Source organism: Homarus americanus, unplaced genomic scaffold (genome assembly GCF_018991925.1).
Source record: "Homarus americanus isolate GMGI-L3 unplaced genomic scaffold, GMGI_Hamer_2.0 scaffold49667, whole genome shotgun sequence".
Lineage (NCBI taxonomy): Eukaryota > Metazoa > Arthropoda > Malacostraca > Decapoda > Nephropidae > Homarus > Homarus americanus.
The window spans coordinates 4,925,317-4,946,626 of NW_024738608.1; positions in this window are offsets into that span (position 1 = coordinate 4,925,317).

Here is a 21,310-nt window from a genome sequence, read left to right on the forward strand (position 1 = left end):
GCTCTCACACCACGACCCTCCCATCCCCTCTCTAGAACCCCCGTTATCTAATCCACCTATCCAATCTCATCGCCACCCACTGATCTCCTTTCCCCAATCCACTCCAATCCCTTCCTATTCTAATCCTCCGTACCAATCATCCAGTCTTCCCTTCCAATCATTTGCCCTTCCCAATCCGCAGTCTCTAAGGTCTAAATCATGTACATAATCTTCACTACATGCTTACGCTAACCTAATCAAACTCCTTGCCAATCATTTCTATCGTCTACCTAATCCCATTAACCCAATCAATTTCGTAGACAGAAATAGAGAGGTAAAGAGACAGACAGAGAGACAGACAGACAGACAAAAGAGAGAGAGAGAGAGAGAGAGAGAGAGAGAGAGAGAGACACACCGTATATATCAAATAAAATGAAAATACCAAAAATTACACCTATAGATTTCATCACTACTACACCCCCCACCCACCCACCCCCACCCAGCTCGTTTGCCCAATTAAAAGAGAGGACCCAGAGACTAACCCAAATATAATCCCACACAAGTTTTGAGTTCAAACCTATAAAAGATTTTTTTTTTCATTCTCTCCCCTTCACCTAAACCATCCCCCTCCTTCCCCTCCTTCCTTCCCCCTACTTCACAATGGCACATATGCGAGTGCCATCGTCAACAGAGGGAAGGAAGGAGAGGAAGGAGGGAGAAGGAAAGGATTAAGGTCCAGGGAGGAGGGGGAAAGCTCAGGCAGGTCCCAAGAGATTTCGTGGGTTAATTTTTTTCTCTTTCTCTCTCTCTCGTCATTAAGGACAGGTTGGGGCTCATCAAGGTGTGTGGTAGAGTCTTAGCGTAATTTCGTCTGTATTTTTGATTTGTCATCTCCATTATGTAGCTGAGATGAGACAGCAGTGGTGGTGGTGAGGGGAAAAGATACGTTCTCCGCTCCAGTGAGGGGAAAAGATACGTTCTCACAGCTCCAGCGAGGGGAAAAGATACGTTCTCACAGCTCCAGTGAGGGGAAAAGATACGTTCTCACAGCACCAGTGAGGGGGAAAGATACGTTCTCACAGCACCAGTGAGGGAAAGATACGTTCTCACAGCACCAGCGAGGAAAAGATACGTTCCACAGCACCAGTGAGGGGAAAGTTACGTTCTCACAGCACCAGTGAGGAAGAATGCGTTCTCACAGCTCCAGTGAGGGGGAAAGATACGTTCTCCACAGCACCAGTGAGGGGAAAAGTTGCGTTCTCACAGCACCAGTGAGAGGGGAAAGATACGTTCTCACAGCACCAGTGGGGAAAGATACGTTCTCACAGCACCAGTGGGGGAAAAGTTACGTTCTGCACCAGTGAGGGAAAGTTACGTTCTCCACAGCACCAGTGAGGGAAAGTTCGTTCTCACAGCACCAGTGAGGGGGAAGATACGTTCTCACAGCTCCAGTGAGAAAGGCGTTCTCACAGCACCAGTGGGGAAAGTTACGTTCTCCCAGCACAAGTGAGGGAAAGATACGTTCTCACAGCACCAGTGAGAATACGTTCTCACGGCATCAGTGAGGGGAAAAGATACGTTCTCACAGCACCAGTGAGGGGAAAAGATACGTTCTCACAGCACCAGTGAGGGGAAGATGTGTTCTCACAGCACCAGTGAGGGGAAAAGTTACGTTCTCACAGCACCAGTGAGGGGAAAAGATACGTTCTCACAGCACCAGTGAGGGGGAAAGATAACAAGAAATTTAACGTTTAAAGACCTCTCTCTCTCTTTTAAATGTTCTCGGGATTCTTACATCCATCACCAAATAATTTATTTTTATATAACTGATAAAAATATATTGTAATTTCACAGTTATATTCCCTTGGTTTTGTACCTTCCTTCAGGGGGTTTTAAGGTAACATTTCGTACTAATCTTAAGGAGGTTTTACGGGAGGATAAGAAATTGGATGCCTACCTCAGCATAGACAATAAAATCAATTCGTAACATGACAGCCCCCCGCCCCCTTTAGCGGCTCTGACACTCTGAAAAAAATATGGAAACTTTTCATCCAGAGTGCAAAGTAATTACCAAAATATACTAAGGATAAATCTGGCTCTGTTCGTAGTTCGCAGAATTTACGACTTGGCAAACACTCATCAATCTCACCAAATGCCCAAAACCCTGAAAATTGATCGCTAACTTTAGGCATGATGGAAACTTAGCAAATCCTTAATCCTCAGCCGTGATATTAGGTCATTAGAACCTACCTCTGTTGGTAGCTCCATCTGGCAGCGTGATGGCGGCAACACCACTCTGCCACTCAGTAAAGCGCATTTGTTATTCATGTGTTTATAGTTCCAGCAGTTTGACAAAAGAGTTCTTCCTTCAAGGTGTTTTGTCTTTTAAGTAATGAAAACAAAGATGATGCTCATTTGTTTATCCTAAAATCTACTATCAACACAAAAACAACAAAATATAAAAATATAAATGACAAAATTATTTCTCATAACTCTTAACGTTGAGCAATGTAAAGCCTTCGATGTTCATTTGTTTTTCTTACATCTCGTATAGTGAACCACATCTGACGGATTAATTTTCATAACTACCAATAACAAAATATAAATACAGCGATGTTTACTTGTTATTCAGACGTGTACGACATTACAAAGTTTTAATCTCTCTCAAAACTCCATCTACGGGTTATGAAACGGCATCGATAACATTTGCATTTTACTTGTCAATAGTTTCAGAGTGACAAATGAAAGAGAGACAAACGCTCACACATGTCAGATAAAAAAAGGCGGACGTTCTTTCACACACACACACACACACACACACACACACACACACACACACACACACACACACACAGTATGTACTTATAATAACGATGTTCATGTGTTGATGACGACCTCGACATTCACTTGTTATTTGGTCGTTTATAACTCTTTGAGGACTGAATAGTTTCGCAGTTCCCTTTAACACTAGTAGGCTTTGGTAATAAGGACACAATTATCTCTCGTCCACATTCATTTGTTATTCATGTCAGCATATATCACACAGCGAAGCAGACACCAATACCTTCTCAGACCTGTTTTGGGTTCGAAAGACATCACGGCCATAAATTTCCCGTCCACATTTCTCTCACGCAGATATAAACATGGCGACACATTATTCAAGGCGACACACAGACTAGATTTCTCTACAGAACGGTATTTCTACAGAAACTCCGTCACAAGAACAAATTGTTGATACGCTTTGTTTTTCTCCGCGACAGTAAACTTCTCACAGCAGTAAACACACTCAAAACCCTCTTGAATTTCAGTCAGCGGGTGATGGCTGGCAATACCAAGACAACATGTCGATTCGAATAAGTTTTTCACGCGTTTGTAAACTTAACGACCAAGTCGGATCCCACTTAATGGTTTCGCGTGAGGGCAAAGACACAATTCCATCATGGTGACGCGCATTTGTTTATCAAGAGGATATGAATTCCAAGGCCATGTTGCAGGCTTGGATTCCCCTTCCCAACTCGGTTATCGGGCACAGTAACCGCCACAATAACACTCTGTTGACGCACATTTGTTTTCACCCGGGTTCAAATTCCACAGCAATATACGGACGCGGATCCCCCTAGATAACTCGGTTTCCAGGCAGGGGCGATGACACAGTTACAACGGTGTAGTCTGCGTCTATTTGCTGCACAAAGGGGGAATAAATTCATTGACACTCGCTTCCGTAAGTATAATATTCTCCGGGTATGAAGGAAAACACCATTACACGTTCTGTATGACCAAGTATTTTTTTTCTCGTGTTGAAAGACTCTGTCGGAATATGAAAGAATCGGATATTCCATCGAAATTCAGCCAGGAGGGGTTGGTAAGGCCATCACACCAGCATGTACACAGGCGGTGTTCTATCGGGCCACATTTTAGACAGCAGTCTCCGTCTCCTCTCATACCTTGGTCTCAGGGTATAGACGCCGGACCAACAATAAATTTTCGTTCCACATTCGTTGTTTTTCACGGCGAATATAAATTCCACAACAGAGTGACTCAGATCCCCCTTTCTGACTCGTTCTTCGGGGTATGGGAAACGATTCAATTTAATTTGTCGATGCGAATTTATTTTTTTCTCCCCGCGTTTATAAACTTAGTGACAGACTTGGACCCCTCTACTGCCTCGTTCCTTCAGCTATGGGAGACGACACAATTACTCTCGCCGCTGCGTTTCTGTATTTGTCTTTGTTTTTACCAACGTGAATAAACTCCACAACAGACCTGGAAACAAACCCCTTCTTCAGCTATGGTGGACATGACAATTTAATTCGCCGATGAGTTTTTTTTTTCAACGTTTATACATCCGGTAAGAGAATCGAACTTCCTCTAATGGCTTCCTTCCTTCCTATATAAAAACAAATGTAATTGAATTCGTCACCGTGAATTTATTCGTGCTATTTTGTTTTCTTTTTATTCCCCAGTCGTTTATACACTCCATAATAGAATCGAACCCCTTCTACAGCCTCGTCTCTCTAGCTATGGGACACACACACGGTGCAATCTAATCCGTCGATGTGCATTTGTTTTCGTAGCGGTATAAGTCCCACAACAATATGGCCAACAGTTTGATGCAGCCGCCCACACTTTATTGGGCAGTAACGTCACTCACAGACGAATTGGCAAGTCGTGTGTGTGTGTCTATTGATGACGTGTGTGTGTGTGTGTGTGTGTGTGTGTGTGTGTGTGTGTGTGCGGACTTATTTGCATCCATGTGATACAGTGAGGGACGAGGGAGGGGGTGAGGGGAGGGTGTATTGTGTGACAGGGAGTAGGATAAGGGAAAAGAGGAAAAGTGAGAGAACTTGTGAGAGAGGAGATGGGGGGGGCGACGGAGGTACGGTGAGGGGAGTGAGATGAGAGAGGAAAAGGAGAATGGAGTGGAGTGAGAGGAGGGACAGTGGAAGGAATGGAGTGAGTTGAGTTGAGCCAGGTGAGATAAGAGAGAGAGAGAGAGAGAGAGAGCTGACCTAATTATCACCACAAAATAATCCTCTAGAGTACCCAATTCCTGGTAAACTTTTTCAAAGTCTCCCTCCCAAAAAATTCCCCGACGTTCAAACATAAGTCTAGAAAAAACTTAATGCCTCCGAGTTTGGAACTTTTTTTATTGTTTTTAATTCCAAAATTTCCCTTAAGGCAATAACTAAAACCTCTTATTCTCCCCTAACACCCGAACATAATCCCCTACAACATTAAAAATTTCCCCAAATACGTTTCTTTTATCCCTAAGAACAATATTTTCCTCTAAAAAAAAAAATAAAAAAATCTGATTACTATAAAAAATTCCCTATTAACTGACAATTCCGTTCCAATTCTTCTCTAATCAATACCAATACTTCTCCCCGGCACTCCTAGGATATTTCCCCAGGTAACCTTATTCTTACCCTCCTATCCCCAGACGCAATACAGAGTAAAAATAAAGTAAAAAAAATCAATAATATTTTTTCTCAAGATTCAAGAAAAAAAAAATCCCTGATCCAACCCCAAAATTATACGTCTTTAGTGTCACCCTTCCGTTAATCCTCAAGGACCTTCGTTCCTTCACTAAGTTTCATTAATAAAATCCTAGACAAAAATAGACAAAAAAATCTCAAAATCTCCCCCAAAAATGAAACTTCCCTAAATTAGTGAAGAAAAAAAAATCACAACCCAACCGAAAAAAAAAAAATATTCAAGAAATTTCCCCCATACTTTCCCTAAAAATTTTCCCCACGTTGTAAAAAAAAAAAAAAATCCCCGGCCACTGGGCGCAGATTATTATGTAAGGGAACTCTTGTTTTAATATCCCGACAGTCTCTTGTAATAGTATGCCGACAGCCTCGTTACACTACCCCGACAGCCTTATTAAACTACCCCGACAGCCTCTTGTTATACTACCCCGACAGCCTCTTGTTATCCTACCCCGACAGCCTCGTTAAACTACCCCGACAGCCTCGTTAAACTACCCCGACAGCCTCTTATAGTTATAATACAATGACACCATAATGCTATATTGCTCCTTTATAATGGCGCTATATTAATATATCTTCCATTCGATGAAGTAACACAAGATAAGGTTACTCAAACAGCCAAAAAACGCCATTATCACCACAATAAGGATGCAATGAGTACGTGGCACTCCTCTATAATGGCACTATACGAACGAAACATTCCTTTACAGTGTCACTAAATAAGTACACACAACTCACCAATAATGGCACTACATACATGCTCCATCATGGCGCTACACACATATACAAATCCCTATAATGGCGTTGCACATTTACACACAAATACAATGGCGTTCAGAGAGGTACAATGCTCTCCTTTATGATGGCACCTTTATAATGACGCTAGAGGCACGCAACACCACTATAATAACGCTACAGGCACGCAACACCACTATAATGACGCAACACACACACACACACACACACACTTTAATTTCGTTTAGTCAGGATTATAAAAGTAATTTGCGTGGTTCCGTAAATCAGAAAAAAATTCAGGATTTCTTTATAATAAACTAACATAATAAGAGCACATTACCCCTCCCCCCCGCCACCCATTAATTACTATCACCATTATCTATCTTGTTCCTCTTAGGCAGGTAGATCCACCATTAATAGTCCCCATTACCTTTCCCTTTAATTTTTCTGAGTTTAGTTTTATTTACCCATTAATGCCAATAGTTAATTCTTTTCACGAGGTTATATTTTTTTTACCCATTAGATAAAATTAATTACCTTTCCCCCCTAATATAATTTTCCTTAACTATTAGATACCATTAATTACTTTTTTTATTACCCGAGTTTACTTTATTAACCTATTAATTTATTTCTTTCCTGGGCCTATTTTTTTAACTATTAGATCCATTAAGTTTAGATTCCATTAACCATTAGATACCATTCATTATTTTCCTGAGTATCTCTTCCCATTGTTTCCACTTGTCTCCCTTAATGGTGTATCTTGAGGCTTGAGAGTCCATTAATTTTCACACCCCCTTACCCATTAGTTATAACATCCATTTAATCAAGGATAACCGATTATGCTTCAAGCTATATGACTTGACCTGACCTATCCTGTGCTAACCTAACCTAACCAAACTGACCTAATTAACCAAGCAGATTTAACCCGACCTAAGCCAAACCAAACAGACTTAACCTGACCTAAGCCAAACCAACCAGACTTAACCTAACCTAACCAACCTGAATTAACCTGACCTCCCCAAACTAACGTGATCTGCCCTAACTAAACCAATATAACATGACCTGAATTGACCTAATCTATGAACAAATAAATTCTCGCTTCGCTATTTCTTGGTTAATAAATTCTTGAGCTCATAAATTCTGGGATCTCAAGTTATTTGTTCGAAACTTAGAGCTCAAAAAATCCTGTGAGGTCAGATTTTGTGGATGATTGATCTCTTAAAATCTGTGGGTCCCGATTTAAGAGTTAATAAAGCCTAAAACCCTTAAAATCTGTGGGTCCCGATTTTGTAGTTAATAAATCGTAAAACCCTTGAATTCTGTTAAGTTTCAGATTTATTCCCCCACAAATTCCGGAACTCATAAATTCCTGGGGATTTAAACTAAAGCTTTTATAGTCCACCTGCTCATAAATTCTCCCAGACTCACAAATTCTGGGTATTGCTTCATCTGGGTTACAAAATTCTCAGGGTTACATAATCCAGTGAATCCCCGGGGTAACAAAATTCTGTTCTTGATGAATTCCCAGGTTCAAAAATTCTCTGCCACGTAAATAATTAGGCCGCAAAATTCTGCCCCTTTTAAATCCCTGGATTACAAAATGCTGTACCTCGTAAATTCTTTGGGCTACAAAATTCTGTAACCACTGAATTTTTGCGTCATAAAATACTAAGATCCTTAAAACTTTGGGTTACTAAATCCTAAGGCCAGAAAATTACAACTGACCCTGAACTCCGGAAATTTCCCTAAAAGTGTATAAAATCTCCCTAGAGCTGTATCTTTCTCTCTGTCTATATCTTTCTTCTCCTTTGTCCGTCTGTCTGTTTGTCTGTCTATCTGTCTGTCTGCCTTACTGCATATCTGTCTATTTCTAAGTCTCTCTCAGCTCCGCCACCCTCCATTAACTTACATATATACAATTAGTGTGAGACAAGGGAAGAAATATATCCATTTAAAATAACTCATTTCGCTAAGTAGATGTGTAGTGCCCAGGGAAGAATTTAACTTGCTCTTGACTGGTTATGTTAAACATCGAGGATGGCATTAACCTCTTGTTAACATCAGACAGAATTAACCTTATATGCTTTCAAGGTTAACATCAAAGAATAGTATTAACCTGTAAGCTTTAAAGTTAACATTATCAGATTGAAGATAGAAATAACTTCTCATGCTTAAAGTGAACATTAGAGGGAATTAACAAGATAACAATAAGGAATTAACCAATGAGAGAGAGAGAGAGAGAGAGAGAGAGAGAGAGAGAGAGAGAGAGAGAGAGAGAGAAAAAGAGAAAAGTGAGATAGGAAAGAAAACAGAGAGAGAGAAAGAGAAAGAGGAAAAAGAGAGAGGCTTACAGGGTGCCGAGTCAATAGGATCTCAAAGCCTATCTGAAGCCTCCCTAGTCCTGGGACAGTAGACGGCGGTCCACCATATTATTTGGGAACAACATACAGAATCAACGGTGGCGCTCGGGGTCACGTCTGGCACTCTGGGTCACTGTTTAAGTGCACTGGGTCACGTTTAGCACTCGGGGTAATGTCTGGCACCCCGGGTCAATAAGGTTCATGCACTGAGGATCAATGTCAGACACCTATGGTCAATGTCTGCACTCGGGGTCAATGTCTGCACCTCGGGGGTCAATATTCGGCACTCGGGGTCACGTCTGGCAATTTCGGGGTCAATATCTGGCACTCGGGGTCAATGTCTGGCACACGAGGGTCAATGTCAGACACTCGAAGGTCAATGTCTGGCACTCGAGGGTCAATGTCAGACACTCAAGGGTCAATGTCTGACACTCGGGGTCAATGTCTGGCACTCGAGGTCAATGTCTGGTAACTCGGGTCAAAAGTAATGGATTCAATTATGAGAGAGAGAGAGAGAGAGAGAGAGAGAGAGAGAGAGAGAGAGAGAGAGAGAGAGAGAGAGAGAGAGAGAGAGAGAGAGAGTTTATAATCTTTCTCTCCCACACTTCCTACTTACTATTCCATATCTCGTTATTGTCTAGAATCATCGACTATTTTTTGTATCCACCAATTTATTACTATTTTCTTATTCTCTCCTCTGTATCTCCCTATTCTCTTAACTCACTCTCTTTCCCACCTAATTTTCTCTTTCCTCCGCCTTGTCTCGTTCGTCCCCTTCCTTCTTCTGACTTATTACCATCATTCTTCCTTCCTTCCCCCCGCGTCATCGCTTCTTTCTATATTCTCTCCCATTTATCTCATCTCCCCATCTCCTATGTCTCCTCCTCCCTCTGTCTCTAACTCTCTCTCTCTCATAATTCTGTCACATACTTTCTTTCTCCCTCATCCCTTAAATTTATCCCATTTCTTTTTTACATTTTATTAACTTAAAATTTGTCTATCTATTTTCCCTGTCCTGTTCACCATATTTATTCTGTTATCTACCGTTCTTTTGTTTATTATTTCACTTTCTTCTTTCTCTCTCTCTCTTTCTCTCATATTTTCTTCTCTCTCTTTCTCTCACACTTTCTTCTCTTCTCTCTTTTATTATCTATTCTTGGCCTCTCTCTACGTGTGTACCTGTGTGTCTGTGTGTGTGTGTGTGTGTGTGTGTGTGTGTAAGAGGTAAAAAAATCCTCCTTATATTTGTTTACTTTTTGGCTGGACATTCCGAGGCTCAGCTGTCGACCCTCAAGCCCAGAAGCGACCAAAGCTCCTAACAGCCCACGGCCCCCAGCCCCTAGTCGTCCCGTCCACTAGGGAAAAAAAAAAAGAGCGACAGTATTCGACTCACAGTACACGGCAAGTTGAGGAATAAAAAAATCCCAAAAGTTGCGATATTAAAACGTCATAAACCCTCCTGGGAAAAGAAACTTATGTTGAAACTCTGATTCGTCAAAGCTTACCGGGTCGACTCGTGTGGTGGATGGGGGTTAAGGGTGAGGGAGAGAGGTGAGAATGAAGGAGGTGAGGAAAGGGTGGGAGGTGAAGGGGAGAGGTGAGGGTGAGGGTGGTAGGGGAAGTGAGGGTGGTGAGGGGAAGGTTAGGGTGACGAGGAGAGGGTGAGTGTGGGGGGGTAAGGGTAAGGCGTTCTCTCCTCCCCCCTCCATGGTTCTCTCCTCCACCACGCCATGGTTCTCTTCCCACCACTCCATGGTTCTCTCCCCACTCCATGATTCTCTCCCCCCCCTCCATGGTTCTCCCCACTCCATAGTTCTCCCCCATCCTTGGTTCTCTCCCCCCCTCCATGGTTCTCTCCCCCACTCCTTGGTTCTCTCCCCCTCCATGCAGTTCTCTCCCCCCCCCTCCATAGTTCTCTCCCCCCCCCCTCCCATGGTTCTCCCCCCCCACTCCATCATTATCTTCCTCTTCTTTTCTCTTACCTCCCTTCCTTATTTTTTTGCCAGTTGTCCTCTATATGACAACAGAGAAGGAAAGAGGGAAGGAAGGAAGGGAGGAAGAGGGAGGGAATGAAGGGAGGGTAGGAAGGGAAGGAGAGGAAGGGAAGGGAGGGGGAGGGAGGAAGGGTGGGACGCGGTGGAAACTACAGTATACTCTATGCTCCCTTATCGTAAGATTGCAGGTCTTTGTAGGGATCATATTCAACCTCCTCTTCCTTCCTCTTCTCTTCCAATTTCAGTCCCTATATCTTTCCCATTCACTCCCTTTTACTACCTTACCTCTCTCCCTCACTCCCTTTCCTCTCCCATTTCCCTCTTTTTCTCTTGTTCTTGCCTGTTCTCTTAGTTTCTGCTTCTTATCAACCACTGGGAGGGGTGGAAGGATAGTGGGAGAAGTGGAAGAGGGGGTGGGTTGTGGGAGGGGTGAGAGGGAAGGAGAGGTGGTGGAAGAAGGGGGTGGGTTGTGGGAGGGGTGAGAGGAAGGTAGAAGTGTGGTGGAAGAAGGGGGGTGGGTTGTGGGAGAGGTGAGGGGAAAGGAGAGGTGGTGGAAGAAGGGGGTGGAGTTGTGGGAGGGTGAGAGGGAAAGGAAGAAGTGGTGGAAGAAGGGGGTGGGTTGTGGGAGGTGAGGGAAAGGAGGTGGTGGAAGGGGGGTGGGTTGTGGGAGGGTGAGGGAAGGTAGAGATGTGGTTCCCTAACCCCAGGGTCCTGCCAGCTGAAACCACGTGGAAGATTTCCGCCTGGGAGTCCCCAAGCTTCTTGTCTCACTGCCTCTAGCAGTCCGCTGACAGATGGCCTCTCTCTCTCTCTCTTTACCACTACCTCTCTCTCTCTCCCCTCTCTCTCTCTCAGGGTACCCCCCCACCTAATCCTGAGTACTACTTAACAGCATTTTACTCAAATCGACGAACAATATATAATGGTAAAATAAAACAAGAATAAAAAAATTACAGGCGCTGATCGCTCCCACAACGACACGAGCGCCCAGGTAATTACTCTAACCACCTGGGGGAGGGAGGGAGGAGGGGGATGGGAGGAGGGGAGAAAGGGTACTGCCACTGACCCCCCTCCTCCCCCTTCCCACGATACATCATAGTCATGACAAATTCCTCCCTCTCTCTCTCTCTCCCATCCCTCACAATTCCCCTTTCCTCTATCACCCCCTCCCAATACCTCACCCCCTCCCCTCCCCGGCCTGTCAAAGCGGCCGCCGGTCAGCGCTACGCCAGCCTCACGCTTTCCAAATTAGTCAAATTGTTTGCAGGACACACTGTTGACAGGTATCCACTCACGTACGTGTCAAATCACGCGTATGACACCAATTGACAGATTCCGTAATTGCCTGATCTGTCAAATCGGGCGCGAACTGGCCAACCAACAGCTTATTTCTTCCGGTTGTTAGAAGTGAAGTTTACCTCTAGTAACAACTGCTAACTGGCTCTTGTTAGCGAGGAAGATTGATGGTAGTGTATCACAACTTTTACCTATTTTTGGTGACTGACTCGTGTTCACTAAATTGGAATTTATATTTTATTTGGGATCATAAATGACACCGTATCTGATATTAGTTCGGGATGGCACATGAAAAGTTCTGAAACATTTGAATGTTCCGTGTGTCTCTATGACTCACACACACACACACACACACACACATACATACATACATACATACATACATACATTCATACATACATACATAGACTCTCGGGACCTCATACATAGACTCTCGGGACCTCATACAAGTTTTATCAATCCATCTCTCTCTCGCACACATCATTCTGCCTCTCTGTGTCCCAGTCATACACACAGCCATAAATCAAACACGAGGGAAGACAAAAAGACATTGGCTAGGGAGAAAGAGGAGGTGGGGAAGGGAGGGAAGGGGGGGAGAAGAAGGGGGAAGGGAGAGAAGAGAGAATGAGGAGAAAGAAGAAAGAATGAGGGAGGAGGGGGGAAGGGAAAGGAGGGAAAGAAAAGAAGGGGAGAAGAAAGGAGACGAGAAAAGGGGAAAACGAGAAGACGGAAGAAGGGAAGAAGTAAAAATAGAGGAGAGGTTAAGTTAAAAAAAGGAAGAAGAGGAAGGGTAAAAAGGGAAGAGGAAGAGGGGAAGGGTAGAGTGAGATAAAAAAAAGAGGGGAAATGAAATGGGAAGAGGGAAGAGGAGGTTAGAGGGGAGAAGGATAAATTGATAAGTGGTAGATGGAGAGGAGGAGAAGAGAAAGGAAAAGGGGAGGAGGAGGAGAAAGAGCGGGAAGGATACATAAGGGGTAAAAACAGGTAAAGGAAAAGGGGAAAATAAGGAAAATTGGAAGGAAAGAAGCGGGGAAAGAAAAGAGGATGGAGGAGAGGTTGAAAGGGAGTCAAGAGAGAGAGGAAAGAAGGGGGAAAGAAAAGAGGATGGAGGAGAGGTTGAAAGGGAGTCAAGGGAGGGAGGAAAGAAGGGGGAAAAGAGGACAAAAGGGAAAACTGTAATACAAAACTATATCCTTCACTATCATACAAAAAAAAATTATCAGGAAAACTTTTAATAACAAATACAGCCGGAAATTCATCACATTAAAACGGAAAATGATTTTATCTATTAATTTATTTACACATTTATTTATTTATTTATTTATATTTATTTTTTATTTGTGTGTCTGTCTGTCTGTCTGTCTGTCTGTCTGTCTGTCTGTCTGTCTAATGTACATCCATATCATTTAAACTCCTTCCCTTGTTTATTTCAGTAACATATCGAAAGAAAATCTCTCCTCACACGTGGCAGTAAAGCACAGAACAATAACATAACCCGGCATAACAGAAAATAACATAACATGAGTATATAACATAACACTCCCTAGCATGGTACAGTTCATTAACAACAGAACAACCTAGTCCCATAGTAATTACTGATACCTATAAACTACCCTGATGAAGTAATGAACCGATTATTTCCCTCATATTCCACTGTTTTATCATCTCTCTCTTTTTCCCTCTTCACACCCATCGTTTGTTAGCATAATTTGTATCAATATTTTTTCTCTCCCTTAATTACAGCCAGGAGTTTCCATTCACTAGTTTGATATATTTCATTATGCCTCTCTCTCTCTCTCTCTCTCTCTCACCATACCTCCGTCATTAACAGGCCCAGGTATATATACAGTACAGTAATAATAAATACTGTACCTATATATGAAAAATAAAAACTCCCTCGGGTAAAAAAAAAAAAATCGACGGTCAGTTATTTGGTCAGGGCTGAATACCGCACGTGTAAAAAAAAAAAAAGGTGGTTCCTACAGGCGGGGGTCCGGCTCTCCATCTATTTTTACAGGATCCGGATATGTCACAGTTAGTGTATACGGAACTGACGACTTTCACACACAACCCGAGGCAGATTTGTTCGTTGTCCGGATACACAGTGTATAGCCCGTGCGGTTGAAAGCCAATTTTAACCGGTCTTTTGAGTAGGTTTGGTTAGGTCAAGTTATAGTTTAGGTTAGGTTAAGGTTAGGTTACAGGACATAATCTACTGACGCAAATGCTTATCATTATGTACAGACTGACTATCACACATCCGGCACTCGGGAAAAGTTAAACTAATAACCTGAAACAGATCGGAAACACACACAAAAGTTTCTTCATTCACAATACTGTTATTTTCATCATAATTTCACCTGTCTTTAAAAACCCAGAAAAAAATATAATTAAAAGAAATATAAAATTGGCAATATTTTTAACGATAACTTATACATTTCTACCTAATGACTTTCACACATTCACAAAATAATTCTATTACGATGATGATGATGACGATAATGATGACGATATTGCTGATGACGATAATGATGATAATAAATAAAAATACAATAAAAATCAATAAATAAAACTGCGTACTTAATAAATTCTCGACTTTGAACAAAAATTTCTTTGAGACGAAAAAAAAAATAAGATTAACGAGAAAATAAATACAACAATTACTCATCTGGACTACAATTAAATAATGAAAACGAATGATACAATTAATCAACTCTTTAGACACCACCTAAATTAGTAGACAAAACCTCGGACAAAATTAAAACAAATCTGAGAAAACAAAAAATAAATCCGAACTAAAAATCCAATTAATAAACAATAAACTAACACCCATTAGTCACCACTCTGGACGCCGAATTTAATGGTGAAAATTGGGACAAAATTCCAACAGCGCTGAGAATCGTCCGTCAAGAATACTAATGCGGCCTCGCAGTTGACCAGCCAACATATTTTTCCCTCTCACTAACTCGAAAACAATTACACCGACTGCCACGAAATTTTTGACCATTGGGTACCCGGGGGCGTGGAGAGGGGTGGGGGGGTGTGGGTAGGGATGAGAGGGATGGGAGAGGGTGAGTGGGGTGTGGGTAGGGATGAGATGGGAGAGAGGGTAAGTGGGGTGGGTGTGTGGTGGTGAAGGAGTGAGGATAAGGGGATGAGAGGGATGGGAGAGGGTGAGTGGGGTGGGTGTGTGGTGGTGAAGGAATGAGGATAAGGGGATGAGAGGGAAAGTAGGGTTGCTAAATAAAAGTCTAGCTTAACTCATCACTACTCCCTCACCACCACACTCCCTCACCACCTCACCACCTAACAATAGCAACAATAGCAAGTTTGGAGGTTGGCTTTCCCCAATTTTTTCAAGCCTATTTTTTTCCCTCTTTCTCTATTTTGGGCGGCGATTGGTTTAAAGATTGGGAGGGAGCAGTGACCCGGGGCTCAAGGATAAAATATTCCTCAAAGGGTAAATATCTCCGGCACTCTGCGAAAAAATTAAAATGCAATCTCTCTCTCTCTCTCTCTCTCTCTCTCTCTCTCCCACTCTCTCGCTCGCTCTCTCTCTCTCACCACTCTCTCCCTCCCTCTCACTCTTACAGAAAATTAAAGCACGAGATAACGACAGAAAATGAAAATATTATTCAGTATTTTGAATCATTGGTTCATATATTTTTATCCTTTTTTATATAAACTTTGATGTAGTGAAAAATAGTGTATGTGTGTGTGTGTGTGTGTGTGTGTGTGTGTGTGTGTGTGTTTAAAAAATTACCATAGTCGTATATATCCAAAAACGTGTTATTAATGAGGGCAAAACATATATAACTATAAGGTATATATATATTTTTTTAGAGTTTGCTATATTTTACACATATTCCTGTTAATATATCAAGTACGGCATATATTACTGCGACACTAACACATGATATTATTATTCACAATATTCTTTTTTTTTTTTTACATTTGTGACATTTTTATCACTAATTTGTTGTTTTAGAGGAAGGAACTATGATGTTTTGAGACTTTAATACCTTGGGTATAAAAATATTGTTCAGTGAGAATTGGTGAATTAGGGGTGGTGAGGTGGGGTGGTGAGGGGTGGGGTGGTGAGGGTGGGTGGTGAGAGTGGGGTGGTGAGGGTGAGGTGGTGAGGAGTGAGATTGAGGAGTGAGGTGATAAGGGGGTGAGGTGGTGAGGGAGTGGGGTGGTGAGGGAGTGAGGTGATGAGGGAGTGAGGTGATGAGGGAGAGAGATGATGAGGGAGAGAAGATAAGGGGGTGAGGTGATGAGGGAGATAAGATGAGGGAGTGAGGTGATGAGTGACACTATTTCATTTCACAAGATATCGCTTTATTTTGTTTTATTTCAACCTGAAGACGAGGACTCTATTTACATTACATTAAAATTTCGTTCAGTTTTTTTTTTCTTTTTTTATTCAATTTTGTGATCGTTTTCATTCCGTTTTATTTGGCGGAGGAAAATAAAATATTGTCTTTATTATTTGAAATGTTTACACTGTTCAATAATGTTTAATAATGTTCAATATCATAATCTATATACTATGAATAACACAAAAAAATATCAGTTCAATGTTTTCAATTCTTTATCACAAATAACAACAAACATTATCAACATTCCCAATTAACATTCAATATAAACATTCTTCACTTTCATATAAACATTAACAGGAGTTTAGATAGACGATACTAAACATCTCTTTTCGTGTGTTTATGAGAAAAAGTCATCTGGTAGAATTTTTTTTTCATATTAATTTTTATGTTCAAGTTGCCACCCGCCGTCTGTTGGCTCAAGGGTACTCGTTCGTTCAGAGGTACTAATGACACACACACACACACACACACACACACACACACACACACACACACACACACATAAGCCACGTCCTGCAGCACACTCTAGTGTGACAAAATTATGAATACGTGAATAGAAACATCAACCAGGGTAAAAAGATTTCACACCAACAATAATAATAATAATAATAATAATAATAATAATAATAATAAATTACCACTAATATACATACCATTAATAATACACAGCTTAATAGATATGTAACCCCCCTACGACCCACCCACCACCCCACTCACCCACCAACACCCACCACCCAAACCACCATCCAACACTTTATATTGTCAGTATTTTATTTATATATATCAGGTGAACATTTGAGCAAAAGGTGTGGTGTACTAATACACACACACACACACACACACACACACACACACACACACACACACACACACACACACACACACACCTAATCGTCCACCACGCTATGAAAAAAATTAATTATGTAAACAGTGTAAAAAAAAATTATTATATAAATGATTTAGATTATGAATAGTACAATAGGTTCAAATCCTGTATATAGAAGACAAAGGTGCTATTCTGATCCTCCCATCACATTACGGCGTCTCTCTCTCTCTCTCTCTCTCTCTCTCTCACGAACACTGTTAGCTCTCACCTTATAGTTCTCATGATTTATTGTGACTATATGTGAGAGAGAAAGAAGAAAGAAAGAGAGAGAGAGAAACGCCCCCACTCACGCAATCTCTGGCAGTCTCGGCGTGGAGGACAACCGTATATCGTGTTCAACACAGAAATAAAAAAAATCCACACAACGGAACAACAGGTACACCACACCCACACCACACCACCACAACACACCACCACACCACACCACACACCACACACCACAAACACTTGCTCAATACACACACTCCAGAATCTAATCACATAAAATCTAACTTCTCCTTCCTTAAACTAACCTATATGTTAACCTAATGTAACCCAACCAATCTTAACCTAACCTAACCCTACACCTAACCTAACCTAACCCTAACCTACTAACCCAACCAATCTTAACCTGCCGTAATTTAACAATACCTTAATAAACATCACCTAACCTAACCAAACATTAAGTTAGTATAATTTATCCTAAGAGAACCTAATTTAACCTACCCTTAACCTAATCTAACCTACCTCTTAAACTTACACAACTTAACCTCACCCACACTACACCAAACTTAACCTAACCCACACTAAACCTACCAACCCACACACAAACCTACAACCTAACCCACACTAAACCTAACTTAACTAACCCACACCAAATTTTACCCATTAAAAAGAGACTAAAAATAATGACAGGTAACATATCAAAATCATCACCAATTCAATCAAACAAATTCTATTTTTTTCGTCACCTTCACTGAATGAGGGTGGGGTGGGGGTGAGGGGTGGGGGAGGTGGGGTGGGGAGTGGAAGTGGGGGGTGGAGGTGAAGTGAGGTGGGGTGGAGGTGAGGTGAGGTCATACCTAGTCATTTCTCATCTATCACGCTTTACACTCTGGCAAAAACGTGTCTTCATTTATATCAAATCATGATATATATACTGTACACACACATAAGTAGCCACCATCTTTTTTTTTTAGAAGGGGGGGGGGTGAGGAGGTGGGGGTGAGGAGGGATGAGGTAAGGGGTGAGGGTGGGGGAGGGTTAAACATATTTTTACTAGTTTATGATCGGTTGGTCAAAACTTTTTACATGTGATGGATTTTAGAGTGTATGCTATGGCCAGAGCCTGTATGTGCTGTCAGATTTAAACCCATTAGGACACTATAATTCGTTCTGACATTTAGTGTGGGTTGTGGGTGTGGGTGAGAGTGTGGGTGTGGGGTGTCATGGGTGTGTTGTCAGATGTGGGTGTTAGATGGATGAGTCATGGTGTCAGGATTTGAGGAGGGGGGGTGGCAAAACAAGGGTGTCATTAGGGGTAACTATGCTTGGGTGTCACAGTGGATTAAGCTCGGGTGCCAAGGGTGAGGTGTCAAGAGTGAGGTGTCAAGGGTGAGAGTAGAGGCTACTGGCTAATACAAAAGGTGAGTCAAATAACAGGTGAGAAACAAAAATAGGTGAGAAAAAAACAGGTGAGAAACACTTAGAGAGGTGAGAAACACTTAGAGAGGTGAGAAACACTACGAGATGAGAAACACTACGAGATGAGAAACACTACGAAAGATGAGAAACACCACGACAGATGAGAAACACTACGAAATGAGAAACACTACGAAAGATGAGAAACACTACGAAAGATGAGAAACACCACGACAGATGAGAAACACTACGAAATGAGAAACACTACGAAAGATGAGAAACACTACGACAGATGAGAAACACTACGACAGATGAGAAACACTACGACAGATGAGAAACACTAAACATAATGAGAGCACTAGTGGTATATATGCAGGTGGAAGTGTCGGCCGGAGTGGCACTTTCATTCCGCATATAAATGTGAGTTTATTCTTCGTTTACCACAACAACTATTATGCAAATGAGCCTAAGTAGCGGATCAGTCGAGTCAGGTCACCTGTCAGGGACCTGGTGGTGACCTGGTGGAGTGGTGGTGACCTGGTGGAGTGGTGGTGACCTGGTAGAGAAGTGGTGACCTGGTAGAGAAGTGGTGACTGGTGGAGTGGTGGTGACCTGGTGGAGTGGTGGTGACCTGGTAGAGTGGTGGTGACCTGGTAGTGGTGGTGACCTGGTAGAGTGGTGGTGACCTGGTAGAGTGGTGGTGAACCCTTTAGATCCCCATTAAACAGACCATTACATACACCCCTAGTACCCATTAACCGTCCTTAAAAAACAACCCCCAATAACCAATAGAATACACCCATTAGATCCCTTTATTTTTCTTCCCACCCCTTAAAGAGATCTCTCCCTTTGATTTCCTTAAAGCGACCACCCATTCTAAGGGGTTTAAAGGGGCGCTAAACCCCTTAGAATGGCGTGCCGGGTTTAATGCAGATAAAATAATTCGAAGCTCGCACCCTCACTTCCACACTCACGTTGATTGAGTGTAGTCAAAAAGTTGGTCAGCTGAGATGTGGACAAATTGACTTTTATACCGCTTTTACTAGCTCTATGAGAGAGAGAGAGAGAGAGAGAGAGAGAGAGAGAGAGAGAGAGTAAATAAGAAAGAAAGAGTGAGTGAGTGAGTGAGTGAGTGAGCTCATCATCAACACCACAGGAGCCAGCATGAAAAATATGATGGCATTTGGCTGCTGACCTCCTGAATAATAGAGGCCTCTGATGCCTGGCGCAGTTGACTGACAGACACCCACACACCAAATCATCGACATATTCTTACACACGGTCACACGTCCCGCCCCCACACACACACACACACACACACACACACACACACACACACACACACACTGTCACCTTGCGTGGGTCATGTGTCAAGAGAGTTCCTGCTCATATCTCTGGTGACCCCCGGATGTCCGTCATATCTCCGTGGGTGGGGTGAAAGAGGGAGGGGGGGGGTTGATAAGGGGTGTATATCTGTGACCCCACTCCCCCCCTCCCCGACCCCCCCACTCGTCCGGGCCTCCCAGTATGTGCAGTGTGACCTTCTTGTTTGTGTGGGATTGGAGGGGGTGACTTTTGTGTTTGTGTGGGGTTGGAAGGGGTGATATATGTGTGTGGTGGGGGAGGTTACGGGGGGTGGGGGGCTACCTGTTTGTAAGAGGGGTGATGGTAGCAAGAGATATAAAGTGAAAGTCGAGAGGAGGTAGGGTGTGTGTGTGTGTGTGTGTGTGTGTGTGTGTGTGTGTGTGTGTGTGTGTGTCAATAATCAAAGTTTCGATTTTTTAAAACTTAGCGGCGTAAGATTCTGTTTTCTCTTTCTTTATCATTTTGTGTCAAGTTTCAACTGCTAACTTTCCAGCTGCCGCGTAAAAATTAAATCCATTATTTTTGTCTTGTATCTAATTTCTGTAAATCATTTGCTAAGTTGTGTATTTTTCTCTCCATCTGTGAAAGTTTGGAGAGAGAGAGAGAGAGAGAGAGAGAGAGAGAGAGTAACACAAGGAAGTTATAATTCTCCCAAACACAGGAGACCTAAGAACGTATCTCACACGGCCCACTGAAGCTACTACACGAAGCCAACATCCAAAATGGCATCGGAAGTGCGCCGAGCCTCCACCTTCACTGTGTTGAGTTATGGGATGGGAATGTGACTTATAAACCTGCCGCATAAAGACGTGTTGGACCTCTCTCTCTCTCTCTCACGTAATTTTATTTTTGGAGATGATTAACTCCCTCAACCTTCCTTGTGTGTCGGTCAGTCTGTCTCTGTGTCGGTCAGTCTGTCTCTGTGTCGGTCAGTCTGTCTCTGTGTCGGTCAGTCTGTCTATGTGTTGTGGTCTGTCTGTGTCAGCCTGTCTGTTTGTCCTGTATTACAGATGTCGTACAGTGTTTCACAAGTTTTTATTTGAATTCCATTTCATGTTAATAAACAGTCTTGTATTCCTTGTATGGTTACTGAATTAACATTATTGTTGTGTTTTATTATTATATTATTATTATTATTATTATTATTATTATTATTATTATTATTATTATTATAGCAGTTTATTCCTGTAAAAAAAATATT